The sequence below is a fragment of the Poromitra crassiceps genome (assembly GCF_964638095.1).
Source record: "Poromitra crassiceps genome assembly, chromosome: 16".
Classification (NCBI taxonomy): Eukaryota; Metazoa; Chordata; class Actinopteri; order Beryciformes; family Melamphaidae; genus Poromitra; species Poromitra crassiceps.
The window spans coordinates 12,321,350-12,340,082 of NC_139645.1; the positions used below are offsets into that span (position 1 = coordinate 12,321,350).

Consider the following 18,733-nt stretch of genomic DNA (forward strand, 5'->3'; position numbering starts at 1 on the left):
CAAAAACTGCGGATTTATAGAAAATATTTTTTCAATGTTGTTGTTTTTTTGTTTTAGCCTGAGTTAAATGTTCTATGGTCTCTTCCGATTCAAAATATATCTGAACCGTTTGATTTGAACAAGTAAAACAATTTTTACACGCATTTTACGAAATGTCTATGGGAAAATAAATGGCGGATGAAAATCCCTGGTACAGTGCTGAAGCAGGAAGTAGGCGGTCACTTTGCCTCTCTATCGGATAGTTTTCCTCCTTGTGAAGAGGTAGTAGCCATTTTCCCGGTTCTCAGTCGGCGGCGATCCTTATCTTCTCCCTCTCTCTCTACCTGTCACAATGCCTCTCTGTCAGTGGCCCCCTCTGCTGCCCGCTGCTCTCATATGGCTTCCATTTGCCAAAAAACCAGGGGTGTTACTACACTCCCGGTGACATGCCGGCCCACGGGTCAGACCAGGACAAGGCACCTCATTATGAGTGCCGGGCCCAGTTTAGCCTGGACCCTCTGCTGCTGCTGCATGGCCAGCTTCGGTCTCTGGCTCCCTTTACAGCAGGGGTGGGCAATTATTTTTCATGGGGGGCCACATGAGAAACCCAGATTGTTGCCGGGGGCCGAACAAATATTGTCATGCCGTAACCCATGGATGGGTAACTTTGATGATAGAGAGGGCCACAAAAAATGTCCTCGCTACCAGGTTTTGCTGAGGGCCGAACGGCGCTAGCGCGAAAAATTTGGTGCATTTGAAGCCAGGTTTAGAGGAATAACTCATTTTAAATTAACAGTTGTGATGTCATTATTCAGTCTTAACCACCAATATTTGATCCTTTTCTCACTCACTCCTATGTCACCACCTGCTCTCAGGGCTTGAAATTAACTTTTTTGACCACCTGCCAATATGGCTGCTAGATTTTAAAGTTACCAACCAATTAGAATTTCCACTAGCTGAAATGTTTTTCTTGAAATAAATCAGAATATGAGTGGGTTAATTTAAGCATAAGTATCAGTAAGTGTCCCGGGATGATCAATATAGTGTTGAGGGTCACATGAACAAAAATGCAGTCTTGAAGCTAAATAAATCCAAAACCAATAAGTTATTTGAGTTATTTAAATTTCTACTTCAATGTAGCCTTTTAGTCATAAAGATGATTGAAAGATATTCCATATTCCAGACTGAAATGCTATAACAGAAGTGGAGTATTGGCCAGAATATGACATGAACATTTGGACACTTATTCAGCGGGTATCTTGCATGTTGCGTTCAGGTGCACTGTGTGTGTAAAAAAAAAAAAAAAAAATTTTTTTTGCAATTCCATCGCGGGCGATGGGTGGGGTGGGGCGGGGGTGGCGCCCATGGGCCGCATCCGGCCCGCGGGCCGTATTTTGCCCATGTGTGCTTTACAGGCACCGCTGGGTTTCACACTGTTTCCTATGAAGGGGGCGCTATCGGCGAGTTATCCCGCCGTTGGCTTTCTCAGAAGGTCATTCCCTGGGCTGCTCGTGCCACGCATGGTGAGATGTTCAGAAAGAGAGCTTGTTCCCACCAGACGCTCAACTGCCCAGCTGATGGATGCGGAGAGCATTATGCAACCCACTCCTTAGCTTAAGGTGTGGCGCATGGAAATGTCCACACAATCCATAGGAAAAAGAGCGTTACTATAAATACTGTGAAGTGTTTCAGGTCTCTGTCGTGTCAGAGTGACGCGTAGAACATGCACCAGGTGTGGAGGCCTACGTGCTGCCGTGCAGGGCAGATTCAGACTGTGGTGTTTGGGAGGAGCCGGAGGAACTCTGTGCGTGTTTGTTTGTGTGTCATGCTTTTTCCCATGCACATTGCTTAGCTGAAATACAGTCTGCTGCTGTGACCCAGAGCAGTTTAGAGAGAGAGCGGCGTCAGCGGAGGACCAAAATGCGTGACTCATTAGCCAATGAACAGCCAGGAAGGGGTCTCGCGCTACTTTTGAATGCTAAAATAAAGCTGATACAATTTGATATAAAAAAAAAAAAAAAAAAAAAACTTTCAAAGTACAACACAAACTGTCCATTTTGCTGCAACTCGACAGTGCTGCTTAATCCAGGACCTTACTTCCTGGAACTCTTGAGAGTAAAAAAAAATGGTCCATTGGAGTGAATGGAGATGTCGCGACTCCTCTATATACACGGCTCTGCGGTGACCATAAAACATTTCAGTTGGAGCAAAACCAAAAAAAAACAACTCAAATGTTGTCACTCACGATTCAGTAGGTCACGGGTTAGCTTGGTTCCAGCCTTAAAACTCGTTATATATATAAGGATTTTTTTGACATGTCTATGGAGAAAATGAATGGGGAACTCACTTCCGGGGCAGGAAATGTCACGTGACTGTTCAGCTCTATTGGGTCCCCAAAGTCCGGCCCTGGACCAGACAGAATTTACATATTGAGTTTTTCTAAACTTGTGTTGTGATCCTGTGGCCCCAGAGCCCAGAGGAAGAGGGGATGGGGAGGGGGGGGGGGGGGCCTTGGAGGCGGGGCTTCATTATCCAATCAATCATGCTATCACTGCCACTTCCTGTCCATGGGAATGAATGTGTTTCTCACAGTATTTCTCTGCCAAGTTTTCTGCACAGCGCTGATGGAAAGGATTCTATATCCACCAATCAATCACATTGTGACACAGACAGGAAGGAATGTCTTCTAAAGTTATAATCATAAAATGTTTGTCGGTTGAAGAGTTTGGACAAGCCCTCGGACCCAGCTTAGTGCGCATGGTGTTGGCAGCCATGTTAACATGGCAGCCATGTTAAACATATATATATATAAAATCTAGATCTGTTTATAAAAAGGATCAAATGCAGGTAGCATTTGACTGGAGAAGTTTCGATACCTCTTGGTACAGGGTTATTTATTTTGGTCGCTACCTTAAAGGTATTGACCCAGCCCCGCTCTGACCCAGCTTAGTGCACATGGTGTTGGCAGCATGCCTACAAGACCTCTTTGAGAGGATGAATGCACGTGTGCCGTGCCACACCACCCATGCAGCCATGTTAAACATGCCTACAAGACCTCTTTGAGAGGATGAATGCACGTGTGCCGTGCCACACCACCCATGCAGCTATGCGAGCAATGCAGCGGTTAATGAGCGGGTCTGGCGGGGGTCCGACATGGCTCTTTATCAGCTGTTTTCCAGCTCCGCTCACAGAGAAGAGAGTCTGTTCTGTTCTGTTCGGCGCTCCATAAGGAAACAGTGTTCTGTCAGCAACACCCTGAACTTCATTCAATTCATTTCCACATACAAAAGTAAACGTGCACAGACACACACACACACAGGTCATGCAGTCAAGCATGTCACTGTCGAGTGATTTTCACGTTATAACTTCGATTGAAAGATTACATGCGTCTCTCTTTTTTTTTTTTTACCAAGTTTTTGACTTCTGATTTTTCTACCATTTCCCCCCAATTGTACTTGGCCAATCCCTGCTGTCCCAGTCGTTGCTCCACCTCCTCTGCCGATCTAGGGAGAGCCGTTAGATTAGCAAATGCTTCCTCCGATACAGTTGCCTGCCACCTGACAGCGAGGTGTTTCACCGGCAGGACGTGGCGCATGGGAGGATCACGCACTTCCTCCCAGTTCCCCCCCCACCCCTGAACAGGCGCCCCGACCGACCAGAGGAGGCACTAGTGCGGCGACCAGGACTCATACCCCACTGACTTTCCACCCGCAGACACGGCCAATTGTGTCTTCTGTAGGAACATCTGACCAAGCCGGAAGTAGGCCTACCGCTGCTGGGAATTGAACCCGGGTCTTCGCGGTGGTAGGAGAGTGCTTTTACGTCCACACTACCCAGACACCCCTCACCTACAGTATGTGACCTTGAATTCTGCCTCTTCGAAATGAGAAGTTATTTATCTTGGTTATTGCATAAAGTGTGCTTCATGTTCCTGTAAAACATGCCTTTCCAGTTCCACTTTCCAGCATGTTCCTATAAATACAGGTGAGACAAGACCAACTCTATTCAACTCTTTATTTTTCCTCTTAACCCCGATGCTGTTCAATCCAAGACTCCTCCACGCTAACAACACTCTCCTCTCCAAAATAAACACCACACAGTAACAGACTTGACTCGTTTTATTTTTAGACTCTGTGTGGCCTGATGGGGACTGGACGTGTTGCAGACAGGTCTGAAGACTCTGTGTGACCTGGGGACTGGACGTGTTACAGACAGGTCTGAAGACTCTGTGTGACCTGATGGGGACTGGAGGTGTTGCATACAGGTCTGAAGAGTCTGTGTGACTATGACCTGATAGGGATCTGGACGTGTTGCAGACAGGTCTGAAGACTCTGTGTGTGCTGGGGACTGGATGTGTTGCAGACAGGTCAGACTCTGTGTGACCTGATGGGTACTGGACGTGTTGCAGACAGGTCAGACTCTGTGTGACCTGATGGGTACTGGACGTGTTGCAGACAGGTCTGAAGACTCTGTGTGTGCTGGGGACTGGACGTGTTGCAGACAGGTCTGAAGACTCTGTGTGACCTGATGGGGATGGGACGTGTTGCAGACAGGTCTGAAGACTCTGTTTGACCTGATGGGGACTGGATGTGTTGCAGACAGGTCTGAAGACTCTGTGTGATCTGATGGGGACTGGACGTGTTGCAGACAGGTCTGAAGACTCTGGGTGACCTGATGGGGATGGGACGTATTGCAGACAGGTCTGAAGACTCTGGGTGACCTGATGGGGATGGGACGTGTTGCAGACAGGTCTGAAGACTCTGTTTGACCTGATGGGGACTGGACGTGTTGCAGACAGGTCTGAAGACTCTGTGTGTGACCTGATGGGGACTGGACGTGTTGCAGACAGGTCTGAAGACTCTGTGTGACCTGATGGGGACTGGACGTGTTGCAGACAGGTCTGAAGACTCTGTGTGACCTGATGGGGACTGGAGGTGTTGCAGACAGGTCTGAAGACTTTGTGTGACCTGATGGGGACTGGAGGTGTTGCAGACAGGTCTGAAGACTCTGGGTGACCTGATGGGGACTGGGCGTGTTGCAGACAGGTCTGAAGACTCTGTGTCACCTGATGGGGACTGGACGTGTTGCAGACAGGTCTGAAGACTCTGTGTCACCTGATGGGGACTGGGCGTGTTGCAGACAGGTCTGAAGACTCTGTGTGACCTGATGGGGACTGGAGGTGTTGCAGACAGGTCTGAAGACTCTGTGTGACCTGATGGGGACTGGACATGTTGCAGACAGGTCTGAAGACTCTGTGTCACCTGATGGGGACTGGGCGTGTTGCAGACAGGTCTGAAGACTCTGTGTGACCTGATGGGGACTGGGCGTGTTGCAGACAGGTCTGAAGACTCTGGGTGACCTGATGGGGACTGGGCGTGTTGCAGACAGGTCTGAAGACTCTGTGTGACCTGATGGGGACTGGAGGTGTTGCAGACAAGTATGTTGGTGCCAAACAGGAATGAGGAGCTCCTTCTTGATCTCCAGAACAAGTTGAAGCTGCAGTGCAGTCTGCGGGCTGTGCAGGTACAGAGAGCTGCACACACAGACGCCATTCATCTGCGCCAGGCCAGAAAAAATAAATAGTCTCTGCTCTACACAAAAGTTCTCCTCAATGCTTTCTAACAAAATGCTTTCAGCGGAGAGCTGGCCTCCATGTCCTTAGGGCAAGTTTGTGTAACGTTCATGCCAGTAAAGCACAATGAACTGAATTGACTTCCATTGGATTGGATAGAAACAAACACCCATGACAAGCATGGTTACCACAAGGTCACCATGTTTATTAGCTTTACATCACTCAAGACTGACTGTACATTTCATACTGTCTGATGTTACTGTTTTGTTGTTCATCTTTTTGCATTTTGGTCAGATGTCATAGACCTACATACTGATACAATGTATGAAATGACATGTACTGTATGATTATCCGTACTGCTTTGCAACATTGCATCCTTACAGCCATACCAATAAAGCAGATTTGAATTTGAATTTTGAGAGAGAAAAAGAAAAGAGATAGACAGGAAGAGAGGAGAGTTAGATCAGTGGTTCTCAGATTCTTTCACATGAAGGACAACTGACAAAAATGAGACCACGGACCCCCATTTGATAGGATTTTGGTCCTCCATATGATAATAAGATTGATGCTTTTAGATGTTTTATTACAGAAAGTGTATAAAACCCATGACCAAAATAGTCATTGTTACTTATGAATGGAATTGTAGCGAAAATAAATTACCCCCCTCTTGGCTGGGGCCCCCCTGGAATCCCCTCAAGGAGTGTGTGTGTGTGTGTGTGTGTGTGTGTGTGTGTGTGTGTGTGTGTGTGTGTGTGTGTGTGTGTGTTTGTGTGTGTGTGTGTGTGTGTGTGTGTGTGTGTGTGTGTGTGTGTGTGTGTGTGTGTGTGTGTGTGTGTGTGTGTGTGTGTGTTTGTGTATGTGTGTATGCATGCATGTGTGTTTGAGAGAGAGAGAGAGAGAGAGAGAGATCAGTCTTGACTCCTGCTCTCCATGCCTTGCAGCTCTCTCTCAGATAGCAGTCTGTTCAGAAGGTGGCCTTTGTGGTGAAAAGAGCTGAAATGTCTGCAGATCCCCGGAGGATTCATCTGAAACTATCATCTACTACATCTGAAACTATCATCTACTACAGTGCACCAGCATGAAACTATCATCTACTACAGTGCACCAGCTGCATGAAACTATCATCTACTACAATGCACCAGCTGCATGAAACTATCATCTACTACAGTGCACCAGCATGAAACTATCATCTACTACAGTGCACCAGCATGAAACTATCATCTACTGCAGTGCACCAGCTGCATGAAACTATCATCTACTACAGTGCACCAGCTGCATGAAACTATCATCTACTACAGTGCACCAGCATGAAACTATCATCTACTACAGTGCACCAGCATGAAACTATCATCTACTACAGTACACCAGCTGCATGAAACTATCATCTACTACAGTGCACCAGCATGAAACTATCATCTACTACAGTGCACCAGCATGAAACTATCATCTACTACAGTGCACCAGCTGCATGAAACTATCATCTACTACAGTGCACCAGCATGAAACTATCATCTACTACAGTACACCAGCATGAAACTATCATCTACTACAGTGCACCAGCTGCATGAAACTATCATATACTACAGTGCACCAGCTGCATGAAACTATCATCTACTGCAGTGCACCAGCATGAAACTATCATCTACTACAGTGCACCAGCTGCATGAAACTATCATATACTACAGTACACCAGCATGAAACTATCATCTACTACAGTGCACCAGCTGCATGAAACTATCATCTACTACAGTACACCAGCATGAAACTATCATCTACTACAGTGCACCAGCTGCATGAAACTATCATCTACTACAGTGCACCAGCTGCATGAAACTATCATCTACAGTACTGAAACTATCATCTACTACAGTACACCAGCATGAAACTATCATCTACTACAGTGCACCAGCTGCATGAAACTATCATCTACAGTACTACATCTGAAACTATCATCTACTACAGTACACCAGCATGAAACTATCATCTACTACAGTGCACCAGCTGCATGAAACTATCATCTACAGTACTACATCTGAAACTATCATCTACTACAGTACACCAGCATGAAACTATCATCTACTACAGTGCACCAGCATGAAACTATCATCTACTACAGTGCACCAGCTTGAAACGATCATCTACACCAGCATATCAATCACTCCACTCCACCCTGATATACATTACATGACATGACATGACATGACATTAGGTCATTCAGCAGACGCTGATCCAAAAGCCACTTAGAATAGTACATTTTGCCAACAGTAGTAAAATCAACTGTGCAACACACAGTCTCTACACCAACCACGGCCTTTTAAAAGGAATACTCAGCATCTGTCAATACTTGAAGGAATACGTAGCATTAGTTAGTAAGTTGTTGTTGTTTTTATCATTATATTCACCTCATGTAGAAGAGACAGTCTGGATTGAGAGACTAACCGGACGTGTAAACGCAATTGGAAGTTCTGATTGTGTTTACACTTCCTGTGACTCATAATCCTAGTCTGACTCATATGTGAGTCAAACTAGGTTTGACCAGGTGAGTCAGACTAGTTTTGGCAGGTAAAACAGCCGGGGCGTTTTGAACAAGAAGTCGTGACACAATGGGTCAAGTGGGCGGGGCTACATAAGGTGAATAGAGGCCCACTGTGGGCAGAGCTGGACAGCAACTAACTATATTACTCAAGTACTGTGCTTATTAAGTACAGTTAAGTACTGGCACTTTACACTGTACTTGAATATTTCCATTTTGTGAGAATTTCTACTTCTTATTTCAATGGGGAATATTGTACATTTTCCTCCATTTGCCAGAATAAGCGTTTGCAAAACACAATATAAGTTCATAGAAACATATCCTACATATTGTTAGAGTTTATAGTTTTTGATCCTCAAGTACATTTTACTTCTAAGACGTATTTACCTTTAATTACAGTAAGTAAACTTTTGAATGTGAATATCTTTCCATTTTTCATCATTGTATTTGTAAAGTAAATTTGAATACTTTTTCCATAAAGCCTACTATATGTGGATCAACACTGTCACACCTTTCAAATAGCAAGCTGGCCGGTTTGACTGTTATGTGTGTTAGAGGGATGAATTATATAGTTTAATATTATGCTCCATACTTACATTATGTCATACATTGCAGTGCAAAACAGTTTGTTTTGTTGACAGGTTATAAATACAGTCCTTGTTCAGTTCAGTTAGTCTAACAATCTTGTGACTTTGTCCCACCCAATATAAATAGTCTCTGTACAACCTGTCCTCAAAGTCTCTAGACAAATATTCTAAAAGTGGAATCAAATAAACAGCTTGCAGGGACAATTGCTGACCCGATTTTTTGCTATACTGTGCACAGCCAGCGTGTTCCTTTTGTAGTTTTTTGTAGCCCAGGTAGTTGAGTTACACTATGCAGATTTAAATTCAATGAGGCCACCTGAGCGAAACAGTCCAACCCAAACCTCTCAAATTCATCATTCTCTCCATTCACGAACCCCCACCCACCATTATTAGAACAGCTCATAATATGAAGATGCAGAGGAGCAGAGGAGCACAGCATTCATATAATGGCCATGAACACAATCATAGAATAAATAATAATAATATTAATAATAATAATAATACATCAGATTTATACAGCACTTTTCCTAGTGCTCAAAGATGCTTGAAATAATATCTTCCATACATGGCATGTAACTCAAAGTGCTGTACAAAACATAAAATAGACATGAACAGATATCAAAATGCAATATACTAATAATACTGTTCTAATACAATAATGATATTGTACTAATACAATATACTATGGTTATATTTTGCCAAAAAGGTGTGAACAAAGAGACAGAAAGTGACATAAATACAAATATATACCTGCAATATACTGCTTTTGGAAATAGGGTCTACCGAGTGTTATGTACCTATTATGACCCACTTACGCTCAATCGAGACAGCCATTATCAGTGAAGTGGGGCTCTTTTCACCCACACTTTATACAGCGTGGCTGTGTGTGTACGTTTTGTGTAATTGCTCACGTTGCTGTTTCCTGTTCGGTGGCCGCTGGCTGAAAGAGCAGCTTGTCTCTGCTCCCTCCTGTTTGCCTGCATGGGTTTCCTTCTCCTCTTTAATCACAGGAGGGTAAGATGGGGGGACGGGGTAAAGGGGTAACATACTCTCACCTCTCACATGGTTTTATCATTATGGGGCATGAAAAGTGACTGAAATTGATTATGATTGAAATCAATTGATTGATTACTTCATGGGAATCATTTACTCAACGTAACTCTAGTGTCTAGTGAAAAATTCAGTCACGTCCTTGAAGAAAAAGGCATAGATCAGTGTTTCTCAAACGTCTTTAATATCATGGACCTCTAATTTAGACCACAATAGAGCCACAGACCCCCTTCATTTGATTTGTTTACTGTTAGATATGATTTTGCACAGATTTTTTTTAAGGCTATCTGTAGGTAGAGAGATAACATTGGAAACTATGATCAACATTCAAAAGTCGTTCATCCACATTCTTGTCTCAAATTGTAAATGAAATCTAATTGTCTCAACTTGTAAAATGATAATGCTGAAGTTGAACAACTGAGTTGAGAACCACTGGCATATAGATGATAGGTGATAAAGGATAATACAACTCTTAAAAAACAATAAGGTCTTTGGAATAAATTTGGAAAATACAGCATGTTTTTATACTGCAAAACACGATACAAGACATCTCAAAACACAAGACCTTTCAATATAACAAGACACCAGTAAAATAAGGTTATTACTGAGTGACACACACTTACAGTAAGTGTCTATATACCCTATAGGAATACTGTGGTCATTTTTCGTCAGGGAACCTGGAAGCTGAATTGACCAGGCTGACTACTGTATTACAAACAGTGTGTTGATGGAGTCCCCTCGCCTCTGAGGGGCATTACCTCATTATTGGCATATTCCAGAGGGTGGGATGGACAACACCCCTCCTCCTCCCCTCTCTCTCTGCCCTAACATGCAAACCTACCCAGTGCCTCCCTCCTCTATTTCCCTAAGGTGAGTCAAACCAGCCAGATATAACCAGGAAAAGAGTGGAAATTGCACAATATTTCCTTCAAAATAAAAGCATAAATTCTGTCACTTGAAATATGCTTGAAATACAAAAAGTATTGGTATTAGAGAACACACACACACACACACACACGCATACACAAATGCTTAAAAAATAAATATGAAATGTGCGAGTGTCAGCTATATTTGTCAGGTTTTTATATGACATCTCACAGCCTGTATATGGCTATGAATATATGTTGTGAAATTGTAGATGCTTTTACATTGCTTTTAATTTAGTAGGCTAAATATTCCTCCTTGAATAGGTTCATATTCTATATGCAAAAGCAAAAACACGGTTGGGATTTAGTACAGTTAGGTCTCGACAAAAATATAGACTACTTACTTTCAAAGTTAATACGTTCCTTTACAATATTACTGTTTGTGTAGAGTAACTTGCTACTTACACTACTTTTGCAATACTTTCACCAAAAATAACAGCAGTAGCAGAATGACACTCGCCGCCCCAGAACCATCCTGAAAAAGAATTTACCGTCTTGAAGTCAGTGTACACCGTCCAAAATTCGAAATGTTATCCCTTTCGTTATTGTCATCTATAATGATTATTTGCATAAAAACACACGATTTGATTAGGAAATATATATATTTTTTTATTTAAATATGTGCTTTGATTTAAAAAAAAGTAACTCGATTTGTAACTTGTGTTACATGACAAAGTAACTGGTATAATATTACTGAAATCCTATTGGTAATAAGTTATATTACTGAGTTACTGCTAAAAGTACATGTAATGTTACTGTTGTAATGCGTTACCCCCAACACTGACAGCTATAGCTACTGCTCAGAAACAAAAGTGTGTTGGGGGAACATAAACACAATCAATTAACGAATTACAAAGAGATCAGTGCCTGGGTATAATGCATTGTATTATGAGAGCCTGGGTCCAATAGTAGCCTACAGGGCATAGGCGATTTTGTGTGTGTGTGTGTGTGTGTGTGTGTGTGTGACTGCCTCTGAGAAAGGGTTCTAAGTTAAGTCTGATTTTATTTTGAAGGTTATGACCGGAACTTGTTGGAGGTGATTGTGTGCAGCTTGACAGCTGTGTCCCCCTGCAGCGCGCCTCTGAAGTTTGACAGCTGCAGTTGGTCCCAGCTGAGCGGAGTCTGTCTCTCTCTCTCTCTCTCTCTCTCATCCAGCCAGCGGAGCATCCTGAAGCCTGTCAGTCTGGGATTACACTCACCACCACTGACACACAGACACCACCGCTTCATTCTCTTCCAACAGGTGGACTTTCTGCAACAGGTGAGTTCTGGGCTACTTGTCCTTTAAGACATTAGCCTATATTAGTGGTCTGGGTTTGTTTGGGTATATTTTAAATTTTAGGAAGAAATGTGGACGTTATGAATAGGAAATCGGCCGGTAGCTTCACCAGCACTTGTTGTTTTTAATACAGGAGGCTATTAGTTCGACATTCTCTTATCAGGCTACTATAGACTCATCCTCCCACCTGGCCTAATGTAGCCTAAGTATAGACCCAGTGTGGTTGTAAATATAAAAGAGGGTATAACCAGTGGATGATCATCACAAGGAAGTCAATTATATTTCCATAAACCATAATAAATGCTTAACATGATCATATATCCTCATGTAACCCATGTTGCATATTGCTTACCATGCATCATGCATGTTGGCATAAAGCTCTCTTCTTTTGTCAGAGTAAAAAGATGTGAGTGAACTGAGCTTTATTCTAGGCTAGTAGCCTACTTGTTGAATACAGCCTCATGTCTCTTGTTATTCTGTTAATTTAAGTTTATTTTCTGAAGGGGGAAACATTTTGAATATATATATTTCCCATACGCTACTTTTTTTTATACCATAACTGCACATAATAGGAATTTTATAGCCATGCCATAGGAGATCAAATGTAAAGTAGATATCACTACTCACCAATGAGTATACATGTATGTTACCACACACTATTATAGTCAAGTCAAAGTCAATACATGTATAGAATCACTGCATCAACTAAAACACACACATTTGAATATTGTGATGATTTTTCATCAGGGAGGCGTGTCTGGCAATGGCATTTTTGGATTGTGGATTATACTGTATATGGGGCCAGTACTGTTACATAGCCTAAATTAAGTTTAAAACTCTAGCCTAAGCCAAAAAATGGTCTTAGATTCTCAGGTTGGACTAGTGACTATTCTAATTAAGATGGTCTGTTACTTACATGATATTACACTGACTCATTTTGAGGTATAAAGTTAGCCCGCTGGCTAATCTTGAGTTCAGAATTGTGGTGTTATGGCAACGTATCGGCCTGTCAGAATTGGACAGTTTAAATAGCAACTGAATGAATGAAACTGCCGTGAAAGATGGCAAATCTATGGTTTTGGAAAGAGTCTGAAGAAGAGAGCGAGTCTAGACGGAAACCCATTGGAGATCTACAACAACCAGGATAGTAGGAACAACAGGTACTGTGGGCTCAAGTCTAAAATCAGGTCTATTTTTCTGCAACTGGCCCCAGGAACGTGCACGGTGGCGCAGTGGTAGCGTTCTTGCCTCGTACTCTCGCCTCACACTCAAGAAGGTCCTGGGTTTGATTCTCGCCTGCGGGACGCTGTCGGCATGTCTCCCCATGCCTTCGCTGTCTAGTGCCCAAGTGGACCATCTCATAAAAAGGGCCTTTCTGTGTGGGGTTTGCATGTTCTCCTCATGTTCCCCTGTGGTTTCCTCCATATAACATCAATATGGACACCCACTAATAACATGCAAGAAGATCGTCGTCCGACAAGCGGCGGTTGGAAGAAGTTGGTCCCCGGGCGCTTCACTGAAGCTGCCCACCACTCTTGACAAGCCTGTTGAGGACGAGGATGGGGAAAATGCAAATTTTATGGTGCCTCTAAGCATTGTGTGTGTATAATGCATTGCTTATATGCATTGATGCATTGTCACAAATAACGTCAGAGTTTGTCCATCCTGTAGACCTTATAGGCTAGCAGGTTAAAAACACATAAGCCTCTAGACTCCCTATTGGAGTAGGCCTATTATTTGAACATTGTAGTGATTTTTTTCATGTGTGTCTGGCATCTTTGTACGATTACTATATTTGGAGGGTTGAGGTTTTAAAACCTTAAGTGTGATTCGGACGGCACGGTGGCTTAGTGGTTAGCACCGTTGCCTCACAGCAGGTCCCGGGTTCGAACACCGGTCCGTCCCAGGTCCTTTCTGTGTTGAGTTTGCATGTTCTCCCCATGTTCATGTGGGTTTTCTCCGGGTGCTGCGGTTTCCTCCCACCATCAAAGACATGTATGTTAGGGTTAATATACTCCTGTCAGTGCCCCTGACGAAGGCACTGGCAAGAGAACTGGAGTTGGTCCCCGGGCGCTGCACTGCGGCTGCCCACTGCTCCTAGTTCTAGGAAGGTTCCTAGTAGAGGATGGGTCAAATGCAGAGGATGAATTTCCCCAAGGGGATAAATAAAGGATAACATAACTGAACTATTCATATAGAAATCAAACCAAAACGGTATCAGACACACAGCACGGTCGTGCTGTGATGATAAAACGGACATGTCTTTATCTGTGGATCAAAACCACTCCGGCAACAGCACTCCTCCTCCTCCTCCTCCTCCTCCTCCTCGCCTCGGCCTCTGGGCTGTCTCCACCTCCGCTGGCTGAATGTGCGCAGTGTTGCGGCCCGCTTGGGGAGGGGAGGGCTGGGTGTTGACATAGGGCCCGGGTGTCGTCACGGCTGCCATAATGCCGGCTTCAGGCCGAACAGATCGGGTCTTATGGGCCCACGCTGTGGGCCTCTGTGGGAATAGAGACCCACCGCCCCCGGCTGAATGAGCGCAGTGTGGCCAGACTGCCTAGCTCTGCTCACACATAACGCGGGCCGCTAATGAAGTGCCTGAGTCAAAACAGCACAGTCAGTCCGGCCCACGTTACAGACAGCCACTCCCTCCACCAGTTTATTTGGAGGTATGTGAGTGAGTGAGCCACTCCCTCCACCAGTTTTTTTGGAGGTATGTGAGTGAGTGAGGGGGAAAAGCCACTCCCTCAAGTCATGTTTGAAGATGGATATAGAATAGCCTACTCTAGGCTACTTTGAATCATAATTGGTCTGATATGGTTTTCCCCCCACAAAGTTCAATTCTCTTGTTAACGTCTTTAAAATTACATCTACACCCCCCCCCCCCCCACTAAAGAATTCCATAGCCTATGAATATGCAAATATATATATAATCTTAAAAGTTTTCCTGCTGGACACAGGATGTTTCATTCTCAGTCCATTCTCAGTGTATGCGCACTGGAGGCTTCAAGTTAACACGTTACACTTTTGTAATTTGAATATTGAACAGGGATTGGCTTCCTACTATTAGTGATGTCACAAATCATGCTCGTAGGCCCACCCCCTAAAAATGGGGGTTTCAATTAGCACAGAGAAGCTTTCCACTTTCAGCAAATGAATGTGAAAACAGCCTTCTAGTGTCAAACTGTGCACATACTGTACACACCACAGTGAAGCGCAAACATTCAACTGTCAGAAGAAGAAAAACAATTAGATTTTCGGGTGTCTTTAACTCATTGAGTGCCAATGACGACAATCGTCGTCAATTGCTTTAGTGACGTAGAGTGCCAATGACGACGATTGTCGTCAATTGCGTTTGGGGACGTGGATCAAAGCCTGTAAAATTTTGGGGCATGTTGAATGTGTATAACCTATTTTACCGACCCATTAGGTGGCGACAGTGCTCTCCAGATTAGAGAAAGTTGAGTAAAAACAGCAGAAAAAGCCGTGATGAAACCATTCTCATGTCATGCTTTTCGCTGTCGCGCTGGGAGCCGGCGCACAACGGTGGGGGGCTCCGAAAATAGACTCTGGGTGCAGCACACTTTGAAACGCGCAGCAGAAAGCCCAGAAAGCCCAGAATCGGACGCAGCTTCATCCCAGCTCACAACCGAAACCCCAGAAACGAGCGAGCCTGATCCAGACTGCCCCGACGAGCGGCCGCCATCCAGGCAGCAGAGACTTGCCTGACACAAGCAGCACTCAGAGCGAGCAGAGCCACCAGAGACACACCCACGGAGGAGGAGTTTGCAGTAGAGGGGGGTGGGCCGTGGGGGTGCTGTTATATTGAAGGAAATTACTGTTCAGATGTTTCAGGTCAGAAAATATTAGCTTCAGAGTCAGTGATTTGCTTGAAATGCTATATTTCACAAAAGGCTCAATATCTCAGCTTCTAGATGGAAACGCCTGTATTTGCTGTTTTTGACCTATCTTCTCCGGCTGATAACTAAAGAACGGAAAATGATATCAATAAACTTTTTTTTGCTGCTGATACAATAGAGTCTCATCGTTCTTTGTGCGTGTTCGGTGTTTACATAGTAATATCACACAATATTCTGTGGGCCTCGAGAAATCACTGAAAACGCTCTGAAACTCTGGCACTGGGAGCGTCCGTTCTCCAAAAGTGGCTGGCACTCAATGAGTTAACCAGCATTAAGAAAAATGTTGCTGTTATGGCAACGAGTCGGCCTAACTGTCAGAATGGGAAGTTTAAATAACCTACTGAAGGCCTTGAAGGGATTTCTTCAAATTTGGCACAAATATCCACTTGAACTCACGGATAAACCGATCAGATTTTGGTGGTCAAAGGTCAAAGTTCAAGGTCACGGTGACCTCAAGGAAGGGGGTGGGGCTAGGGCATAAGTGCCGTAGCTAGGGATAGGAAACACCACGCCACGACTAGTTCCCCCCCGACAGGTGTCAACTGTTACATGACTGATAAATGGCTGAAAAACATCTAGTCGCTGTCGCTCCAGATTCAGGTTTAGGGGAGCCTGGTGACAAAAGGAAAAAGAGGTCAAGCCCAAACACCGGCAGCTCAGTGAAAAATATATTTTGTATGGATTTACTTGTACGTCTGCATATGACACTAAAGTTATAGCACAAATTTAGAAGCATCATCAACAGGCATGAGTGAGGGGCTACTATTGGCATGGCAAAACAGGGTACATAAGACAAAAAAGGTTGGGAACCACTGGCTTACACCACTGATATGGTATTCAAAATAGTTGTCCAAGTCTAGATGAGGATAAAAACCCACCTATCTTATCTCCATACTTTAAATCTCTCTTCTCACTCTTTTCCTCGTGATCTCTCTCATGATTAATGTTGTAGATTTATGATGATCACTGCTTTTTTTTTAAATTCTACTCTACTTGAAACGACAGTATTCAAATCAGGCATTATTCCACTAAATTTACAGGGAAGATTAAAGTCCTAAATTCCCACATCGCCCTGCTGTAAATGACCTGTGTTAAATACATTGTGGTGCAAAAGAAAAGGTGGGAGGATGTAGGAATGGAGAGGGTGGTAGCAAAGGTATGAACGGACGGGGGGCAGAGTTTCAAGCAGAAGAGTTGAATTTCAAAAGAGGAAGGGTGGACGAGATGAATTAACAAAGAAAGGAGATCATTTGATAAGTGAGTTGTGACACTTTGGGGGCCTCTTCTCCTTCCTCTACAGGATGAATCAGCATGACATCACAGCCACCCAGAAATGCGGAACCCCGCGGCAGTTCACTAGTATGAGTTGTGCCAAACAAACGTTAAAGTCCCTGGAAACCAAAATCCACAAAAATGTTCTAACTATGTTATTTATGGTCTTATGTGAGTAATTGTGTGGCTCAGAAAGTATGAGCCATTACTTTCAACCCAAAGCCTTAAAATCGCCACTTTTCTACAAGGTCTGTATTTCCATTTCCTCATTGAAGAGAGCGGTGCGCGTGGTGCTAAAATGCATGATCTTATCACGTCATAAGCTTTAATCGAATCACACACATGCATGCACGCACGCACGCGCACACACACACACACTGACACACACAGTAGCGCTGTGCACTCGCAGCGCAGAGATCTCTTCCTCTCTGTAAACCCTCTCTGTCTGTGCTATGCGTCGAGCAACACGCGAACACATGCACACACACTCCATCTCTCTCTCTCTCCATTAACGGAGAGAGAGGTCTCCTCCGAGCAGGTCTCCTCCAGCAGGTCTCCTCTGCTGCAGACGGGACACGCCCACACAGTCCACGGGAGAAAATACACTCTAAAATATAATTGATTCTCATGACTTTTGCCATGACTGTCAAACCTAAATTTATATACTTTGCGACGTTCATCATCGTTCAAATTTGGCTGGTGGCTTATTAACATAGGTTCCTGTGATGTGATGAACTCAAAATGCTAAATAATATAAAATTATTTCTGGTTTCCAGGGACTTTAATATCTCAAAAACAATTCATGACATAGCTGATATTTTGACATTCTGAGTGAGAGCAGAATTAGCTCAAGAGTTTGATGTATAATAGGCCTATAATGCATGTCGTGTTAAAGTTGTGTGAACTGTCATCGTTTTTAAAATGTAAACAGGGTCAGCCGGCTAGAGTCAGACACTCAATAGGCGCTCAAATGAGTGTGTATGTGAGTTGCCATCAATCTACTAAGACTGCTGCAGCTGGAGAAGAGCCTGCTGGTGTGAGGTTAGGTTGCGGTGGACACCTTGGTCTCTAGTGATTGGTTAGGGAAGCCCGAAGCCCGCCCCCTCATAGAAATGGTCTGAAGTGAGGGCAATCTCAGACGAAGAGGCAATGGGTTTATGAATTGACGATGCAGTTTGAATATCAGGCCAGAGATGCTCACAAGTGATTTTTTGCAAGTCTAAGTCAAGTCTCAAGTCTTTGAGGGGCAAGTCTAAGTCAAGTCTCAAGTCTCGTATGGATGAGCGTTCTATCATCTGTTACATGCCATCCGGTCTGCTTAGAACATTGCATAGCTAAAACCAAGGAAATCAAAGCATGTACTGTATTATCCTCACTCCTTATCTATTAGAATACAGTATCAGCATTGATTGGATGACATCAGTATAGATTTCCTTAATGTTAATGCACCAAAAAAAGTTATAAAAAATAAAGATTGCTCACAAGTCCCAAACCTCAAGTCCAAGTCAAGTCTCAAGTCTTTGAGGACGAGTCTCAAATCAAGTCTCAAGTCACTGTGAGTGAGACTTAAGTGCGACTCAAGTCCAAGTCCCAAGTCCAAGTCCCCATCTCTGTA

The 18,733-nt window shown here is 43.8% G+C and overlaps 1 protein-coding gene across 1 annotated transcript in view; it reads left to right on the forward strand.

Moving 5' to 3' along the window:
* The first annotated feature begins 11,835 nt into the window (after nt 1-11,835).
* LOC310791229 (aggrecan core protein-like) overlaps nt 11,836-18,733 on the forward strand; it is a 30,171-nt gene continuing 23,273 nt past the window's right edge. Inside the window, exon 1 of the mRNA XM_083652907.1 lies at nt 11,836-11,908. The gene's annotated coding sequence lies outside the window, so the exon portion shown is untranslated. The remainder of the gene's footprint in view (nt 11,909-18,733) is intronic.